At 48.5% G+C, this 20,093-nt stretch overlaps 1 protein-coding gene across 4 annotated transcripts in view; it reads right to left on the reverse strand.

The window, feature by feature from the left end:
• The window catches only part of LOC149362146 (uncharacterized), a 234,574-nt gene that overhangs the window by 188,607 nt on the left and 25,874 nt on the right, over positions 1 to 20,093 (reverse strand). Inside the window, exon 5 of one of the 4 annotated variants that reach the window (XM_089572922.1) lies at positions 3,880 to 4,669. The exons of the other annotated variants lie outside the window; for them this stretch is intronic. The gene's annotated coding sequence lies outside the window, so the exon portion shown is untranslated. Of the gene's footprint in view, positions 1 to 3,879; positions 4,670 to 20,093 lie in introns of those variants that run through there. 4 annotated transcript variants of the gene reach the window in all.

The following is a 20,093-nucleotide window of genomic DNA, read 5'->3' on the forward strand; positions in this document are numbered from 1 at the left end:
GGTTATATTGGGTCCTGGCGAAGGAAAAAATAAAGAATAATAATATCCCATTGCAGTCCTGCGAAGGTCCTGAAAATGTACTCATCAGACATCCGAAGGACTTCTTTCGACGTTTCACTTTGGATGTTTTCAGGATTTTTTAGAAACATCCGTGGGATGTGCGTAAAGTCCTGCCGTGGACTTCCCAAGGACGTCCTTAGGATGTTGGTGTGTTGTCTGGAGTGTTCATTTCGGCGAGAGACTGGGACGAATTGCTCGAGAGGCTGCGCCGAGTTCTAGATTCCTTCAAAAAAGCAAATCTGACCCTACGACTCAGCAAGTGCGAATTCGGGAAGTAGAGCGTGGAATTTGTGGGCTTCCGCCTCAACAAGAGAACGGTGCAACCCAGTGAGGCCAAGGTGAAGGCGATCGCCCTGTTCCCAGTTCTGAAGAATGCCCACAATGTGCAATGATTCCTGGGACTAACAAGCTTCTTCCGACGTTTCATTCTAAGGTATGCTCTCATCACTGAACCTCTCACCAGGCTCACTAAGAAAGATGAAAAATTTGTGTGGGGTGTCGAGCAGGAAAGAAGTTTGCAGGAACTTATATCAAGACTCAGGAGTGAACCAGTTCTGCAGCTGTATGATCCGAACCGAAGGCAGAGACAGAGTTGCACACAGACGCATGTTCTAACGGTTTGGCAGGAATGCTTCTTCAAAAGAAAGAAGACAAGTGCCATCTTTTATACTGCGTAAGCAAGAAGACCATGGATGCGGAAAGGAACTACCACTCATCAAATCTCGAATTGATGGCTATTGTTTGGGCAGTGGCTCGATCGTCCGAGACCACTACTGCTGGGAATCCGATTTACAATCGTGACTGGTTATCAGGCTTTAGTCTACCTGAATGCTCAGAGAACTCAGAAACCCCTAGATAGCAAGGTGGTACGACCTAATCCAGGAACGTTATGCTATGTTATGGAACGCAAATGCTTCACGTTGACTCCCTCAGCCGAGGGCTCCCTGCTTGAAGACAGGTTTGAGGTGTGTATCACGTGCGACCTCGCTGACCAAGTAAATGTTCTTCAGAGAGATGAAGAATTGCAAAAACTTATAACTATTCTGGAAAAGCTTGAGAGCGCTTGTACCAAAGAAGAGATGGCAAAAGTAGAAGAATGGCTAGCGAATGGAGAAGAATGGAGAAGAATGGCTAGCGAGGGAACTCGAACAGGACGGAAGAACAAAGTTCAAGTTCGTACCACCCAAGTGCGTGCGATAGGCATTTGTGGAACAGTCTCATGATTTGGGGGGACATTTTGCAGACGACAAGACAGTCTCCAAAATTCAAGAGAACTTTTGGTTTTGTTTTCACGAATGAGGAATTACGTCCGGAAGCATATTTCTCAGTGTTTCCAGTGTATTTACAACAAGGCGCCGGCTGGTATACGAGCAGGTCTTCTACATCCAATTCCATCAGGTAAACGACTGTTTGAGGTAATACACATGGGGCCGTTCATCCCGAGCAAAAGGCGCAACCAGTATCTACTTGTATTCACTGACAACCTCACATGATTCGCGAGACTCATCGCTACACACGACACTTCAACAAAGCCCGTGCTACGTGTGCTGTTGGACTCCATTCTTGAAATGAATCTTCCAAGAACTATTATTACCGACAGAAGCAAATGTTTCACGTCGCGCACCTTCGAAGAATTTTGCACTGCACGATCCATACACCATGTGCTCAACTTGACACGCCACCCGCAGGCAAATGGCCTCGTGGAAAGAGTGAATAGAACTATTTTGCCGGCCAGTACGATTTCAACGAACGACCCAAGGCAGCGCGACTGGGACGCAAACCTTGCCAAGGCAAGACATTAATAATTACGCCAACAATATATCTCAGAAAACGCCATTCGAGAAGCTCCGGATTCGAGACCAGCCGGATTTTTACGGCGCTGCTCTGAAAATAAATGAGCACAGATGACGTCCAGTGCGGGAATCTCAAAGAATTGCGAACGCGTGCTTGGCAGCGCATCCTCGCCGAACAGAAGAAAGGCAAGACAGCTTACGACCGCAGACACTTCCCAGCGCGTCTGTTCAGTGCCGGCGACATCGTGTTCATGACCAGAGCGTCTGAACAAACAGGGAAGCCGGCAAACGCTCAGCCGAAGTACAGAGGGCCTTTGGTGCTCACTCAGGTGCTGCCACCAGACACGTACCGGGCGACCGAGCTTGACGAGTGCAAGAACACCCGTTTTGTTACCATGGCTCCCGTTTCGCAGCTAAACGGCTGGACGTCAACAAAACCTCAAGACTGTCTAGAAGACGAGTTGTTGACTAGGGAAGAAGAGTGTGAGTGAGATGGACAGTGTACCGCTGCCGAGGCGTTCAACACGCAAGCAAGCAGCGCAGAGATAAATGGCATTTTACGAAACGTTCGAGCATGCAGGCAACTTGTTTCTTCCACCTGGTGACTGATTTTCACATCATTCAAATGTTTCTTTTTGCGTGTGCGCGCTGTTTCTGTTTGTTGTAAGCTTTTGTTCACTGGTCTTAACGAGGACGTTAAACTCTGTCAGGATGCCAGAATGTAAGCAATCGCGTGATGCAATTTTACATCGGTGCCTCTCATCAGAGGGCGCACACGTGACATCTGGCCCAGTGCGTTGACCCTACAGTGCCTACATGGTCGCCTTCCTTTCCTCTTTCCTCTCTTCCAGACACCATCTGGATGCCATTTTTGTTCGTGATGTTTTTGTGAGTGCGGCACATGAACTCAGCAGCGTGGATGGCAGGAAACGCAGTGCGTGGTTCACAAGTGTAGTGAGTGGACGTGCGCGGGACAGTGCGAGCCTTTAAGACTAACATGCGTGAAGAAGAACTGAGCTGTATGTCTAATATAGCCCTTATTTATTTTCAATACCTTGTGTGTGCGTTGAGCGTCTTACAAGCTGCCCCCTCGTCCCGTTTTTCATCTCTAAGAATATCAGAAGTGGGATAAAAGACCAACAAGAACTGGTGAAGACTGCGAGTGCGAATTAAGTGACTTGAGTGAGTCACTTCAAATTGTGATCCTTTGTTTTCAGGTCAACATGACTCAGCAATGCGGGCGAATAAAGGAATCAAAATTTAAATCAGCCTGTTAAAAAGAACTGAGGCAGCAAAATCTTAGAACGGATATATGTCGCCATCACTGCAGCACTTGCCACACAAGCCAGGATTTGGCGACACCGAGGGCTTCAGTAAAACCATGGACAAGAGTTTCATATCACTGTTGGTGAGGGAAGGCATCATATCTGCGTCGGATGTGAAAGTGTCTCCACCACCATGTGCATCATGTACTTTTTTCAAATGATGAAAAAGTCGACAGCAGCGATGCAGAGTTAAATGCGACCTGTGGGTATGCGCATACAAGATTAAGGTCTTGTTTCATTCCCCAGACGGCTCATAAATGACGCAAGATGATTTCCCAGTGTGCTGTTCGAGCAGTCTAGAAATCTGTGTGGACATCTGTATGCGAGCGACTTGCTGTATAAACTACTCCAAAACGAATGGGATGCCTGTTCTTGCACCTGTACTGGCATGCATGCATGCTAACGGGCGCCGGATTTGCCATTGCTGATGTTCCACACAACCGGCGCAAGGTACTCTAGAGGCCATCGTTTCTCGCACCCGGCCCCAGCACCACGCACCCAGCGAAGCAACAGAGCCTCTACATAGATCACGCTGCTGCTGCCGTTCAGCCAGCCCAGCCAAGACGTTGGTGGCATTTAGTCAAGTGAAAAAAGATGAAGCCCCGCCTTAGTAGGAGGTTTGTTGTAAACACAACCTCATCCGGAATTCTGGCGTCCGCACCAAAGTATCCCCGTAACACGTTCGATGCGTGCCAGCTGCAGGCAGCTCGCATTCGAAAAGCTTTGAAATGCAAGACGAAATCAGCAATCCTCATGTTACCGCCTGTGTGAGAGCAAGTTCCTGACAGTTCTTGACCACATCGCATGCTTCGTCCAGTATTTGTTTGTAGAGAGCCTTGGTACCACAGCGATCTGGTCATAACTGGTCATAACTGGCAGCCTTGCACACCACAAGCTCTAGCATCATTCTGTCGAGGGTGGGAACGCACAATATAAAGCAGGCGCCACTTAAAGGGTCGTCCAGCACCACGTACTCATCCGAAGGAGGGACTGTGAGCACGGATTGTGTCCCACAGCACCGTACAGTACATGGGGCTGCGCTCTGCAACATAGACTATGTTATGCACTAGGAAATGACTGGTGAAAGTGGGCCTTCCTTTGCTCAAAACCAATTTTCAATTTTTCACTGCTACACACCTGTATGTCTGTCAGTTCTCTTGCACAGAAATCACCAGCAATGTGCCACAACTTTTTGCACAACCCTCCTGCAATACTGAATCTTCCAGGCTCCTTTGCTACAGTGTGTAAAAAATGTATTTTACACCATAGTGCCACATTGTAGCGGACTATTGCTTTGCACCCCTGCAACTTGAACTTCACTTTCAAGTCTGCCTGTGCCACAGCTCTGCGACTACCATTACTCCTCAAACGCAAACAAACGTGTACAGAAGAAGACAAGAACTTTGCAATGTGCAAGAGAGCTGGGCAAAAACCCACCTTGCTTGGTGAAGGGGCTCTCTTGGCCAATTCCAAAGTTTCTATGCATCATTCCTGAAATGTGGTCAGCATTGCATACATGCCTCAAAAGGCATAGCAGAAAAAAAAAGAAAGTATCAAATAATTACAGCTTCTCTTAAAGGATTCGCAATAAGCAAGGGGTGTCAACATGCTGAGTAACCCATGTTAGAAACTATGAAAGTGGCTCAAAAGTGTCTCAGAAAAGGAAATAATGAAAACCACCACCACCCAAAGAAGTGAAGGGTGGTGTAACTGGTCATAAGGAGTGAACCCCTTCAGGCAGAGCATGCACATACATGGACACGACCTGTGAACGTGAACAGAACGAATCTCCCCCATGCAAGGGGTAATTTCCACCCACAAATGTGGGTGGAAAAAAAGCGCCTAGTCTAAAAAAAAAAAATCTTACCGTAAAATACCAAACATCCACCCACACTCGAATAAGCGCCCAGCCCCCATTCTCTTGAGATTTTGAATTTTCCTAAAAAAACCAAGCAAGCGCCCGTGTGATTATGTCCCATGTCCTGGAGAAACTCAAAAATATGGCAAAGACACATCAAGCACTCTTTGCTCGGTACCTCTGTGACACTCATCGTGCAGGGAGGGAAGGGGGGGGGGGGGGCAGATGCGGCAATGAAATAATTCAGATGGTACGCTGAAGCTCAGCGCCAAGCAGTTTGCAAAGAAAACCAACACGGAATCACCCAGAAGCCATCACGGCAAGATGTCCTCAACTTCTAACCAGAGCATGGGTGGCAGTATTGGAAGGTGCATATGGGAATCCTTCAAAGACTGCGACATTACCACTTGCCTGGACAGCAGCAAGGACGGAGCGCTCTATAAACGCCAAGCGGGAGTGAGATCGCCATCCATGTCAGAGGATCGCAGCGCTCTTGCCAACGAGTGCTTGGATCTGGACTCGAAAGAGTTGTTCAACGGATTCAATGACGAACAGTAGCCGGCTTTTATCGCCCAGTTTTTCATGTCTTCTAATAAAATGTTAAAATTCTTCCTGTGGCACTAAGCACGGCCATTTGCTCATTCCAGGTTCTGGCTGCCTCGACACAGCTGCAACATCATCAAGGACTACAACTACGTATCAAGACATGCCTCGTGCTCCTGCCGTATCAGTGCACCATTAAGGACTTTCATCCGCTCGGATACCGTAGCGGCTGAGCTAAGTCTGGAGTGCCCATTTGGCATCCCAGTGACATATCGAACATCTGGAGAACACCGTAAAAGGCTCAACTTGGAACATGCGCACTTCAGTGAGCTCGGCGGCACCGTTCGAAGCACACTGACCAACTCTGCGCTCTTCCTTGTACAGGCTGGTGATAAACGGTCCTTTGTTAAAAGCCATTATGCCTGTCGAGCAGTGCTGCAGAGCCCAGAGTGCATGCTTTTCAATTCTTTAGAACCGTTTCATGATTCTCCTGCTATTGCAACTAAGTGACGATGTTGAAGAAAATCGTGGGCTTGGCGAGAAAGATGAGGTACTTAGTGTAGTCACTCAACTCAGATTTCCAATCACTCTTAGAAGATGGTCTCAAAAATGTGCAGTTAAGGCTGTCGCAAAATGAAATGATGATACATCACTGAAACAGTATCGAGAGAAAGTTAAAAAATTTGAGGTGTTTGTACCAAGCTTGGAAGTGCATTTAGTCTTTGCTTGAATGACAGAATGACATTTAGTGGTGTGGGTGGTTCTACAAACAGGACCATGTTACCATGAGCCTGATTATTTTTTTCCTATCTTGACTTTGGCTAACAAATAACTTGTGTTCATTTAATTGACATACTGACTTCTTTTTTTGTTCACATTGCTGCATTCCTAATGCCTGTCATGAAAAGTTGTATCTACAATATCTATGTATTCCTGCGTGCCATCTGCTGATCGAGTCTGTGAAGGGCTTACAGTAATGATAAATGAAATTTAAATTTAAAAAAAAATAATAATAAATAAACAGGATGAAGAAGCCAGGAGAAAGAAGTGGAGGCTGCCTTGATTCCTTTCAAGACATCACTGTTCCAAATTTTGGTACACAACAGCGCATTCTGATGGTGACAGTAGGGCCTATCTTGCCTTGCAGGAAGAGCACGGCCGCTTGCGCAAACAAGAGGCTCCAAGCCCAGACTAGTCCGAATCTGGTCTCATTCTGATCTAAAAAAAGACTCCATTTCCTTACAGATGTAATGCACTTGCATAAATCACTAAGACTGGACTACATCCAGACTTAGTGGAGACTGTAGGTATTATTGGCACCTAGGCAGTTAATAATAAGGGGAATGCACCGTTAGTTGGTTGCGGCCGCAATTTGACGCCAACATCAGGCCAAAGTCACGCACTTTTTGCACTGCTCTGAAAACTGAACACTTCCACAGGGTTGCTGGTCTGCTTCAGAATAACTTATAGTAAAGCGTGACACATTGGCTGTGAGACTTGGATCAGCTGCATTTCACCCACCCTTCGCATTTCAATGCGGGCAGGGTGTATTGCACCTGCAAAGCAGTGGCCTGGCAGAGCTGCTCTTAAGGTGGGTTCAGACGAGCGGACCAAAAAGTTGAAGGCATCCGGCCACTCCTCAGAACTTAGTACAGATTCTAAAGAAAGAAATGTGGCAGTTATGCCGTACATTCACGCAGTATCTCACAGGCTTAAGAGAGTAGGGGCCCGATACGGAGTAAGCCTGGTTTTTTCTGCTCCCAATAAACTAGCAAAAGTAGGGGCTGCAGTGCAGAGGAAACGCGAGGGGAAGGATAGTAGGAACGTTTGCAAAGTTAAGCATGGAAACAAGTACGTTGCCTGTAGGAAGGGAGTGGTGTATCTTATCCCTTTGTCTTGCGGCCGTGTGTACATCGGCCAGACGGGCCGTTGTATCAACATTCGCCTCACAGAACACGCCAATTCGGTCAGCAGCAGAGATAATAGAAATGTAGCACAACACTGCCTCACGTGTGATTGTGTTCCGTATTTTGTTGAGACGGAAGTGTTGTTTGTACATCACGATCAGCGCACGAGGGAGATCGCGGAAGCATTTCACATCATCAGGAAGGGCGAGGGATGCGTAAGCAAATCCTCGATTAGCTTGTCAGGGAGGGAAATGAGCCTGCTTCATTCTGGGTAGGGAGGGTGAGGTATTGACACATGTGCCTTGAATGGATGATTGCTGTTTTTTGTTTTCTCTATTTTTACGCTTGTGAGTGGCAACAGTGTATCCGGGTTTGACAAGATGTCTTTGCACATGTCTGTGTAAATGTATAAATTGACTGCCTAGTTATGAATAAAATTCAGTTGTAAGTTCAGCGCCGTCAGTCTGTTTCTCTTGTCCTCTGTCCGTGTTCGTAAGCGCTGGTTTTTGTACGATGAAAGTACAACGTGTCGAAGTCAGCTATCTTGACAATTCTAAAGAACAAGGAAAAGAAGATCGCCAGCTCTGATGCCAACACAGCGGACAGAAAACGCCTGTGCAAGGCCACCTATGCAGATGTAGAGGAGGCGCTGGGCAAGTGGTTCGATGACACATGGGCTCGCAACATTCCAATAACTAGACCAATGATGCTGGGCAAAGCCAAAAACTTCGCATTCCTGCTAGATTTTCCCGACTTCTGCCCCGGCAATGGCTGGCTACATCGATTCAAAGTGCGGCATGGGATTGTTTTTAAAACGACTGTCGGCCAGGCGCATTCGTTAAGTGGCCAAGACGTCGCCACCTGGCTTGCAACAAACTGAGCCATTATTGCAAGCTACGCAAAGCAGGACGTGTATAACGCAGACGAAACGGCATTATTTTATCAGATGCTGCCAGAAGACGCATGCCATGAAAGGGGAGCCATGCGCTGGCGGAACACACTGTAAAGTGCGCGTTACAGTACTTCTGTGCATTAATATGAATGGCAGTGACCAGCGCATGCCTTTTGCAATCGGAAAATCAAAGGAGCCAGGTTGCTTTCGGAGCTACGTACCCGTGCGCTACAGGCACAATACTGTCCTGGATGCCACGCGATTTATTCGCAGAGTGGCTGGGCGAGTTTGACAGCGACATGCAGAGGCAAAGCAGGAGCGTGCTGCTTTTGCTCGACAACTGCTCAGCGCAGAACGTGCAAACTTCTCTGACGGCAGTGACTGAACTTTCCCTGCAACCCAATACCACTTCGAAAGTGCGGCCTCTTGATTTAGGCATAATACGTTCCTTTAAGGCATCGTATAGGTGACGCATTTTCCGTTTTTCCAGCTTTCAAGGTACCCAACCGGGCGCACTAGAGACCAGAGCTTTGCCAACACAAAAGCAGTAGTGCATTTCAATGAAAGTAATTTCGCGAGTAATTACCGTATTTACCCAATTCCAACACGCCCCCGATTCCAACGTGCACCCAATTTACGGCAACAAAAAAAAAATAATTCAAGCCCCGATTCTAAAGCGTGCCCCATTTCGGTGACGAAAAAAAAAAACTACAAGCCCCACTTCTAACGTGCATGTGATTGCCGCGAACGGAAACAATTTGCAACTGTTTTAATATTTTCAGGTGAGAACAGGCTGTTTATTCACCCGAACTTCATTCACACTGTCACTCTCGGACAGCTTCTTCTCACTCTCCGACATCTCGTCTTCAGTGCCATCCATGGCATTAGAAATTCCGCATTTCTTGAATGCCTTCACACCCATAAAGCCAAGCTTCGCCAGTCGGGAACACAAGTCTCTGGCACACCAAAATGACGGGCAGCATGCTTATTGCCGCTCTGTTATGCGTGCAGAATAACTTTGCGCTTAAAGCTATTCTCATGACGGACACGACGTCTCTTCGTGGCCGCTGCATCCATTCTCAAAAATGATATCGTACAGAGAGCCCACCAAAGAACACCACCGTCACGCTACGGACGACGCTATAGCTTGCTACTCACGTCATAAATGCAGCAAAAGCGAGGCGAGGCGGTTCGTCCCGTGAATTCTTTTGGGCCATGCTCGCTGACAGAAATGACAAGCACCACACCGGTTGAAAATGGCTCAAGCGATGCAGAAAACGACGAGCAAACGTGCTTCCATGGTTGCCAGCAATTAGTGAGCTCCCACGTCGTATAATGGTGATTACGATGGGCAGCTATGGGGCAGTTTCGGTTTGTACCCGAATCCAATGCGCATGCGATTTTAACTTATTTTCCCCGAAAAAAGGTGCATGTTGGAATTGGGTAAACACGGTAATTACTTTTGCTCCAAAATTACTACAGTAAACTAATTCCTAAGGTTACTAAATTACTGACCACAAAAGGAACTCGTTGCATACTACAGTAAATTACCGACCACACAAGGAATTTGTTGCGTTACAAATTACTGAGAAAACTACTTAAATAACAGAAATTAAATTAAATTTCTCCTATCTCTGGCAGTATGTAATGACATCTTGGTGCATGGGGATGCTGTGTGTGACAACTGTGTGTGTGTGAATCACGACCAATCATAACTCATGACACAGTCTGAAAGCGATGTCAGCATGCCGGAAATATTGGATGGTGTATAAGACAACTATGCATGCACGAGTCATATGACCAGTCATGACTGACAACATAAACCACAAGTGATGTCAACTAGAAGCCACGAGCATGAACCCGCATTTTAATGTGGCAACATTCAGTGAAAAAGCTGGCGTCCATCGGTCACAAAAATCACACTGGCTGACAGGTTGTGATGTCACATCCATAGGACTACATGATATACCTAGTATACCTGGTATATACATAATGTTAGGTTTACTAGTTACTACTAGTTAATCCCATTTGACTAAAAGGGCCGTGACGTCACACGTTGAGTTGTGGAATGAAATTCGTCAAAACGAGCACGACTCAAGCGTCATCATGAGAAGTAGGGATGGAACGTAAATTATGCTGAAAAAAAAAAAAAAACTGAGGAAATTACTTGGGAATCGGACCATGACTCTTAGGGTTGCGAGACATGCTACCCTGAGGCCATTGAGGCACGGTCGTTTCGCTTGGTTAAAAGGACACCTTGTGTGCCTCCCTTGTGCTGAATGAAAAAACAAAAAATTGCAATATATATATATATATATATATATATATATATATATATATATATATATATATATATCGTACTCGAATACAACAACTCTGAATTCAACGATCAACACTACTTACAAATTAATGGCACAGCCATGGGTACAAGGATGGCCCCCACCTACGCCAACATCTTCATGCATAGTATTGAATCTAAATTCTTGCAAGATTCTCTCATCAAGCCCATCCTATATCCTCTTCATCCGCCAACATGGGCAGTAAATGGAGATTCCCAGACTAAACACCTCTTCAACCGTTTCGACCCCTCGAATCGGTGCTCCCCGGCATTCATCACTCAGCCTGGTGCGAAGATCAACGACATTCGGAACCTGCTGGACTTTGTGCCTCCATCGGTGAGCGGATTTATACTACATTTGGGGATGAATGACCTAAACAGCGATGACATCCGGACTGCGATTGAGCGGTACGCCGAGGCCTTTAACATCCTCCGCACGGAACGGCCTGAAGAGCAAGTTATATACGCAACGTTGGTTCTGCCAAGTGCCCCAAACCGCCGGCGACGCTCTAGCAACTGGAGGTCAGTGGACAGATTCAATCGCCGGGCTGAGAGCTTCAATCGTCAACTGGTTGAACTTTTTCATTGAGAACACAATGTGTTTTTTCTTTACCACTCTCTGGAGGTCTTTCCCCCAATCAGTGTACTCGCAGCAGATGGAGTGCATCCAAGTTTCCGTGGGGTTTCGGTGTTGGCGTGGCAGATTTACAACCTGCTCCTCGACTACCATCGGCATCGCCTGACAGAGTGGCAGGTCCATCTAATGACAACAGATGAGTATACCCACCCCACCATGGAGCATCCCACTCGAGCAGCTCCTAGCTACTCGGAGGTCCTCACCAGCCGCCCGAAAAAGGACAGACAAGGTGAAAACTCCCCAACCACACCTCAGATGCATCGACAGGTGGAGGAGCATCGAACACCTGGGTGCCGGGCCAAGATGCCACAACAGCATCCAAGGCTTTCGCGCGATGGAGACAGTACGACATCATCCGTGACCCACCGCCGAGCCCTACTCCCAACACCAACGCAGCCACCTTTTCCCAATGTGGATAGCAACATGATTACCCGCTACCTCCTCCAAGGAAGCGACACGAAACAGAACCACCGAGAGACCCGAGTTAACAAGAGTCCTACGCACTGGACCCCACCAGCAGCAACCTCCATCCAAGGCTAACCACCTGGATACACCAACCTCCCGAACCACAGCACAGAAACCCACCGAAAACAGCACGAGGACTCCAGCAAGCCCCGGCGCAGCCTCAGGCCATCCAGACCAGGCACAGCGACAAACGCCTTCAACGGTGGAAGGCCACATGGGTGCCGCCACCAGCTCGAAACCGAAAATCCCAAGCACCCCTCTGTCTCGCTACGATCTCCGAAAGCGCTGTGGTTCCGCACAACGCGTTCGTCAACACTGACAATCAGGCCGCGTGAGTACGCCGACTCTCTCTTTCTCAGCCTACCGACAGCCTTCCTCAAATAATTCCAAACTTTTAAAGTTGAGAAAAATCGTGGATAAACGAATAAGGCACGAACTCCATATCCATAGCCTAAAGATCTATATGCAATCCAAAATCGCACCAAAAGGTTTACAAATTTCACTAACGCCATCAATGGGTAACCTGTGTGATGAGGAAAAGGATAATTGGAATCGTGTACTAGAATCTGCCTCTTTGGATTTGCTTGGAGTTACGATTGGCCATTTTGAGAGGGTCTTGGGAGCTCTGAAAAAAGAAGAGAGTGGTGCTCGTCAACACATTCCCCTAACCGCGCCTGAGGCCACCGAACTTACGCTCGTTGAGGAAAAGAGAATCAGCGAGGTATGCGAGACAAAACGCAAAAAATTCATTAGGGACGGGATTCCACACCTCGCGTGGACAAACCCAGCTGCACACGAAGAATCTGAAACGGAGGTAGCTACTAATAATCACCTTATTGTTACGGCAAGCCCCAACAACAAATTCAACGCAACGACACAAACGACATTAATACCGACAACACACGCAGAACGCTCTGGAACGGGAGCAGCCACTAATGATAAACCCGCTGCTACAAGCTCTGGCTTCCAGGATAGCATTATTAATCTATCATCCAGCGCGCTAACAATTGACGAGAAATCAGTTCTTTCTCGAGGCCCTACGTTCTGCCCCACCACAAGTAAATACAATGAATTCTCAGTTTTAAAAGATTTGGACAATTTTGCACGAATGTTGCGACTCAAGGAATACTTTTGTGATAGGCCGCAGCTTAGTGCGGACAGCAGAGAATTCTGCGTTACAAACCAACGCTGGACTCCTAACATGGGAAGAGACAAACACTTGGACATGTATATTAATGCGGTCCAGAACGACATAATTCGCGCTTACAAAAGCCACACTCCGGGGAGACCGAACCTGTCCAAAAAAGAACGAGATGCATTGAAGGCTCTCAGCAGACGGACAGATGTAACCATAAAGCCAGCAGATAAAGGAGGCGGTATAGTAGTCATGCATAGTGAAGCATACATTGAGGAAGGCTTGAGACAACTCTCTAACACTTGCTTCTATCAACCTCTTGAAAAGGACCCAAATCCACAATACCAACAATATATAGCAGAGACTCTGGAATAGCTTGCGCAAAAAAAGGACATAACCCTAAGGTTATCTAAAGCCCTCACCGCACCACACCCATCGCCAGGTCGATTCTACTTACTACCGAAAATCCACAAAAAGGATAATCCTGGCCGCCCTATAGTATCTGGCATTGGCACGATTACGGAACCAATTTACAGTTACATTGACACATTAACCAGACATATTCCAACAACACACCCATCCTACATACGAGACACAAACCATTTCCTTCGCGAAACAGCAGGCCTTAAAACTTCCGGAAGGAGCCTTTCTGGTAACATTAGATGTAATCTCACTCTACACTAACATTCCCCATTCCGATGGCATCAGATCTTTGACTGAAGCGTACAAGCAAGATAGAAAAGAGGAGTCCCCTGCCCCACGTGTTCTAGAAATACTTGCGAAAATCGTACTCGAATACAACAACTTTGAATTCAACGATCAACACTACTTACAAATTAATGGCACAGCCATGGGTACAAGGATGGCCCCCACCTACGCCAACATCTTCATGCATAGTATTGAATCTAAATTCTTGCAAGATTCTCTCATCAAGCCCATCCTATACAAATGCTATTTGGATGACATTTTTTTAATTTGGACTGACACAGAGCAAGAACTCCTACATTTTATTGAACAATTCAACCTTGTCCACCACAACATATTGCCACATATCATTGTAGTGTCCGTTCGTTCGCGCTCAAGGCCGCAGGAAAGGAGTGTTATCATTTTTGTTTGTGACGCGAGAAGCGACCGGACTAATCTCGGTTGATCACAGCCATGAAGAGCTGCATCTACGTTTTTCTAGATTACTGTAGATGACCTTGACCGATTATCTCGAAGTTTCCTTGGTGGCTTTAAATTGAGCGATGCCGCGAGCGGCGGGCATTCGTAGTTCGACGACTGACGAGCACATTTGTTGCTTACACCGCCGCCGAGCGGTTCAGTTCTTTTGCGGGCGCAAGTCAGCCCAAATAAAGAGCTTCGTTTGCAAGGCTTGTTGCTGTTTTCCTGACTGCTGGATTGCCGTCACTAAAACGTGACATCTGGTGGAGGTGCTGGGTTACCTTCCATGTTCCGGACATCCCCTACAAGTCGTGACACCAGCCCTCTGAGTCATTCACCGCAGGACCTGAGTCCAGTCCACCACGCAAGCCGACATCTGCTAGGTGACGCACCTGAGTTCGGGATTCTGCCAGACCCTACCCGGAAGCAAAAGCCAGTAGCAACGTCCACCATGAGCTTGCCCCAGACGACAACTCCAATCATTTTTCACCAGCCCAGGGTGCCACCAACCTTCGACGCTACGCCTGGTACCGACCCGGAAGAATGGCTGGAAGAGTTCGACCGTGTGGCTATCTTCAACAACTGGGACGATGCCACTAAACTTAGGTACGTCTTCTTCGCCTTGGAGGGACCAGCAAGAATCTGGTTTGAGAATGAGGAAGCTAGCCTGACGAACTGGGAAACCTTCAAGGAGCAGCTTCTCAAGACCTTCACAAACGTCGTGCGAAAGGAGAGAGCCCAGCAGCTCCTTCAGTCTCGCATACAACACCCAAACGAGACCGTTGTAGTCTACACTGAGGAGATGAAGCATCTCTTCCGGTGGGCCGACACAAACATGAAGGAAGAAGAGAAGGTGAAGTTGCATATGCGAGGAGTTAAAGAACAACTCTTTGCGGGCCTTGTACGGAACCCACCCAAAACCATCGCGGAATTCGTCGAAGAGGCACCCACCATGGAAAAAACACTTGATGCCCGAGCCCGCCAGTATGACCGCCAGCAGCGCTTTTTGTCAGCAAGCTGCATGGATACCGCTAACATCGATAACCTGCGGGAGGTTACACGTGAAATTGTGCGAGAAGAGCTCTGACGATTGCTGCCAACAGGAACGCAGCCGCAGCTCACTTCGCTCACCGACGTCATCCGGGACGAGGTGCAACAGGCCTTGGGTGTGACACCGACCACCACGCAGCCTCTGGAGCCTCCAGCCATGACTTACTCCGCAGCAGTGCGCCGTCCCCCACCTCGACGACGGGACCCAGGCCCCTACCGCCCTCAGCCAGCTGCGCTGGACCGCCGCCCTATCGCCCCAACCCAACCGTCCTACGAGCGTCGCACAGGGCCGAGGAAATACGACGAGTGGAGAACACCCGACCAGCGCCGCCCTCTATGCTTCCACTGCGGCGAAGCCGGTCACGTCCTCTGGCACTGCCCATACAGAAGACTGGGCATCCGAGGGTTCTCTTACGACGCCCGACGACCCCGATCCAGCCAGCGACGTGCCGAAATCGAGGAGTTTTTGCGCCGGGAAGAATACTCATCGCCGAGCCGCCCATCATGTTCCCCGTTGCCATCGTCACCGCGCTTTGCATCTCCTAGCCGAGGCTACGCAGTGCGTGGACGCTCCCCCAGCCCCCGAAGGTTAAACTGAATAAAGCAGCCTCTGGAGGTGAGGTTGCTTCTGAGCGCAAGAACAAAGATCCTCCATCGACGAAAACGCAAGACCATGCCTCAACTACGACGACAACGCAGACGACGACACCGATGATGACACGGCCAGACTTGAAGCTTTTACCACTGCACTTAAAAATTATTATGAGCGCTAAAGGACAAAGAGCTTTGCATTCCCCGTGTTTATTTTCATTTTAAAGCATCGAGGCGATGCTTCTTTGAGAGGGGGGCAATGCCACATACCATTGTAGTGTCCGTTCGTTCGTGCTCAAGGCAGTAGGAAAGGAGTGTTATCATTTTTGTTTGTGACGCGAGAAGCGACCGGACTAATCTCGATTGATCACAGCCATGAAGAGCTGCATCTACGTTTTTCTAGATTACTGTAGATGACCTTGACCGATTATCTCGAAGTTTCCTTGGTGGCTTTAAATTGAGTGATGCCGCGAGCGGCAGGCATTCGTAGTTTGACGACTGAGCACGTTTGTTGCTTACGCTGCCGCCAAGCGATTCAGTTCTTTTGCGGGCGCAAGTCACCCCAAATAAAGAGCTTCGTTTGTAAGGCTTGTTGCTGTTTTCCTGACTGCTGGATTGCCGTCACTGCAACGTGACAATATCGTTCACTCACGCGTACTCCCACACCACAATTAACTTCCTAGATGTAGAGATTTCGGTAAAGGAAGGCTCACTTGGCACCAGCGAGTACAGAAAACCGACGGACCGTCAACAATACTTACACTTTCAAAGTTGTCATCCTCGCCACTCCAAAACAAGTATTCCATACTCTCAGGCACATCGATTTAAAAGAATCTGTTCACAAGATCAAGACTTCGTGAGAAATTCCAATCGCATGCGAGAAGTCCTCACCAAGCAAAGATATCCCCCCGCCATTGTCGACGATGCAATTCAAAGGGCATCTAAACTCAACCGAGAGGAAATACTAGATGGACGTCGACGCAGTGAAGAAACAGATCACCGGGCAAACTTGGTACTAACCTACACAAGTAATCCCCCCAATGTAAACGAAATCCTTAAAAAACATTTCAACATTCTCGAACAAAGTGAGCGCCTCGCCAAAATTTTCACTACTCCCCCTCACGTAGTCTACAGAACCGAAAAACATTCAAAACATTCTCGTACACTCAAAAACACATAACCACTTGGGGTTGGGTTGCCGACCCTGCGCCAAAAGTAGATGCCAGGTCTGCAAACATATGCAAACAACAAGCTGTGCAATAAACACAGCCTCAGGCTTTAAATGGAAAATCAATGGCGACTTTAATTGTGACTCCTCCAACGTTATCTACCTCCTAGAATGCGGTGTGTACAGTATGCAGTACATTGGGCAGATGGTTAACCCTCTACGAATTCGCTTTAATAACGACTGCGCTCATGCCCTATCTCTACCTAACCTCCCCTTGTCAAAACACATTAATGACAAAAAACACCCATTTGAAGCATTTAAATTAACAGTCTTTATTCTGATTCCGTGGCACGCGTTGGGGCTGTGGCCACTCCTCAGATAGATGACAGGTCGCAAACACAAGGAAAATCGAACATTTATCCAGGCATTTACAACTTGTAAAAACGCGGTGCTGCCACAGTCGTGCAGCGCGGTAGAAGGAACGAAAGAGTCACGAGTTACGTAACATGACACCGCCGGAGGGAGGTGTAAACAGGGAGAAAGCACGCGGGCGAGAGGGAAGGCGCACGGGGAGATGGAAGAGAAAGAGCGGGGAGGAGAGAAGTCCAGTGTTCACAGATGAGGCTGGCGCCCGGGCGGGAAATTCAAACTGGACTCGGGACAGCACACTCCCCGTCTGGTTATACATATAACCACTATGTGATGTGCTCAGTCCTCACACGGAATAAGCAGGACTGTCTCAGTCACAGGACGGAGAAACGTCTTAATCACTCCCCGTGTCGCCGTCTTGATCTCGACCTTTCGCACCCTGCCGTCCGCACTTGCGATGGCATTCACAATGAGTCCCATGGGCCACTCGTTGCGATGAATCTGGCTGTCTCTCAGGAGCACGAGGTCACCTGCCTTGAGATTGCGAGTTCTCCCCTGCCACTTCCGACGACTCTGCAGGGTGGTAAGGAACTCGCGTCGCCAACGGCACCAAAAGGCGTCGGCCAGCCACTGAACCTGCCGCCACTGTCGCCGATACACATTCTTTTCACCGAAGGCTGGTGGCACTGTGTTGCCGCCGACTTTCTGGGTCAGGAGTGTTGAAGGAGTCAACACTTCCCAGCACTCGGGGTCCGTTGAGACAGGAACGAGGGGTCGGGAACTTATGATCCCTGAGACTTCTGCCAAGAAGGTTACCAAGACTTCGTGAGTAAGACGACGAGAGGTACTCTCAAGAAGCATGGAGTCCAAAATTCGCCGTGTGACTCCTATCATTCTTTCCCACACTCCTCCCATGTGAGAAGCATGAGGGGGGGTTGAATACCCAAGTGCATCCTTGGTCTGACAGGAATGTTCCTAGCTTCTCTTGGTCTGGGCCACTGGTGTCCAGTTTTAGATCTCTGAACACGCTCCAACAAAGTTCGTACTGCAATCAGACCTCAGCTGCTTTGCCGGGCCCCTTATGGCGAAGAATCTCCGGAGAGCATTAATAAAACTTGAGGTGTCCATGCTCTCGATCACTTCGATGTGAACAGCGCGGATACTCATGCAAGTGAAGAGCACGGCCCACCTTTTGCTGTTGGCCTCACCGCCTCTGGTCCGACGAGAAGCGACTTGCCACGGGCCAAATACATCTAGTCCGACATAAGCCGGCTTAGCCTTTCTGCAGGAAGGTCTGCCATCTTCTGCTGCAGCTGCCTTCCTCTGAGCTTGCAACACGTAACACAACTGTGTATGTATGCGGCGATGCTATGCTTAGCTCCGACGATCCAGAACCCAGCTGCCCTGACTGCTCCCTCAGTAAAATGGCGTCCTTGGTGTTTCACCAGCTCGTGGCAATGCCGCACAATCAGGGTGGTGATGTGGTGTCGTCCTGGCATGATGATGGGCTTCCGCTCTTGCTGGTCGAAGTGGTTGGCTCTCTCCAGTCTGCCACCAATCCTCAAAAGACCATCGGAATCAACCCATGGGTCCAGTCTCCACAGAGGGCTTGACTTCGGAAGTCGCTTTCCTCGTTGTAAGCTTTTCAACTCTTCTGCAAAGGCTTCTTTCTGGACAGACAGAAAAATGACTGCCGTCGCTCGGGCTAGGTGTTCTGTAGAAGGCCCTAGTTGACGAGATGAGCTGTTATGCGGGCAGTCTGACAAGTTGCGAGAGGTGCGCCGAAATTTGCTCACCAGCCACACGAGCATTGCAACTGCGCGAGTCAGCTTAATCAAACTCAAGAAGCGCTCGAACCGCCTGCTGCCGAGTTCTTGCACGTCTACACTGGTTGCGAGAATAGTTGCCTGGGGCCGCACCTCGGTGTCAGAATCAGCATCGACCAAGTCGAACTTTCCCTTCATTACCCGCGAGCAGTGTTCTTGATGATACAAAAACTCCGGGCCTGTCAGCCAGGCCGATCCTGCCATTTGGGCTGCTGGCACAGACCTTGTTCCGAGGTCCGCAGGGTTCATGTCAGAAGGAACGTAGTTCCATTGCTCTGGCCGTGTAGAGCTCCTGATGCGTTCGACCCTGTTACTGACATACACATAAAACCTCCGAGTCTCATTATGTATGTAACCTAGGACCACCTTGCTGTCAGTGTAGAAATTTACAGCATCAAGCTCCATATCTATTTCACGACTGACAAGCTCTGCTAGCTCCACTGCCAACACCGCGCCGCACAGTTCAAGCCTTGGGATGGTGTGTTCCGGATGTGGTGCTAGCTTAGCCTTCCCTATGACGAACCCAACATGACACGCACCATCTGGATATGTCACTCTGAGGTAAGCCACTGCAGCCACAGCCTTGGTTGATGTGTCGGAGAATATGTGCAGTTCCTTGCGCTGTGCGATAGTGAGTGAGGCAGGGGAATAGGTGAGAGGTATGTCCAGCTGCTCGAGCAATTGCAAAAAGTCTTTCCACATCTCCCACGCGGCCCTCTTGTCTTCAGGAAGTGGACAGTCCCAGTCGCATGTCCCAACGACTAGCTCTCGGAGGAGGGACTTCCCTTTAACAATGACTGGAGCAACAAACCCAAGTGGGTCGTACAGGCTATTCACCACTGACAACACACCGCGCCGAGTGAATGGCTTCTCTTGGATTGGAGTCGTAAATGTGAAGACATCCTTTTTCAGGTTCCAAGAAACTCCCAGACTGCGTTGGATTGGCGGCGTGCCATTGCACAAGTCAAGATC

The sequence above is a fragment of the Amblyomma mixtum genome, chromosome 2, assembly GCF_055824585.1.
Source record: "Amblyomma mixtum isolate Tamu chromosome 2, ASM5582458v1, whole genome shotgun sequence".
In the NCBI taxonomy this organism is placed as follows: domain Eukaryota; kingdom Metazoa; phylum Arthropoda; class Arachnida; order Ixodida; family Ixodidae; genus Amblyomma; species Amblyomma mixtum.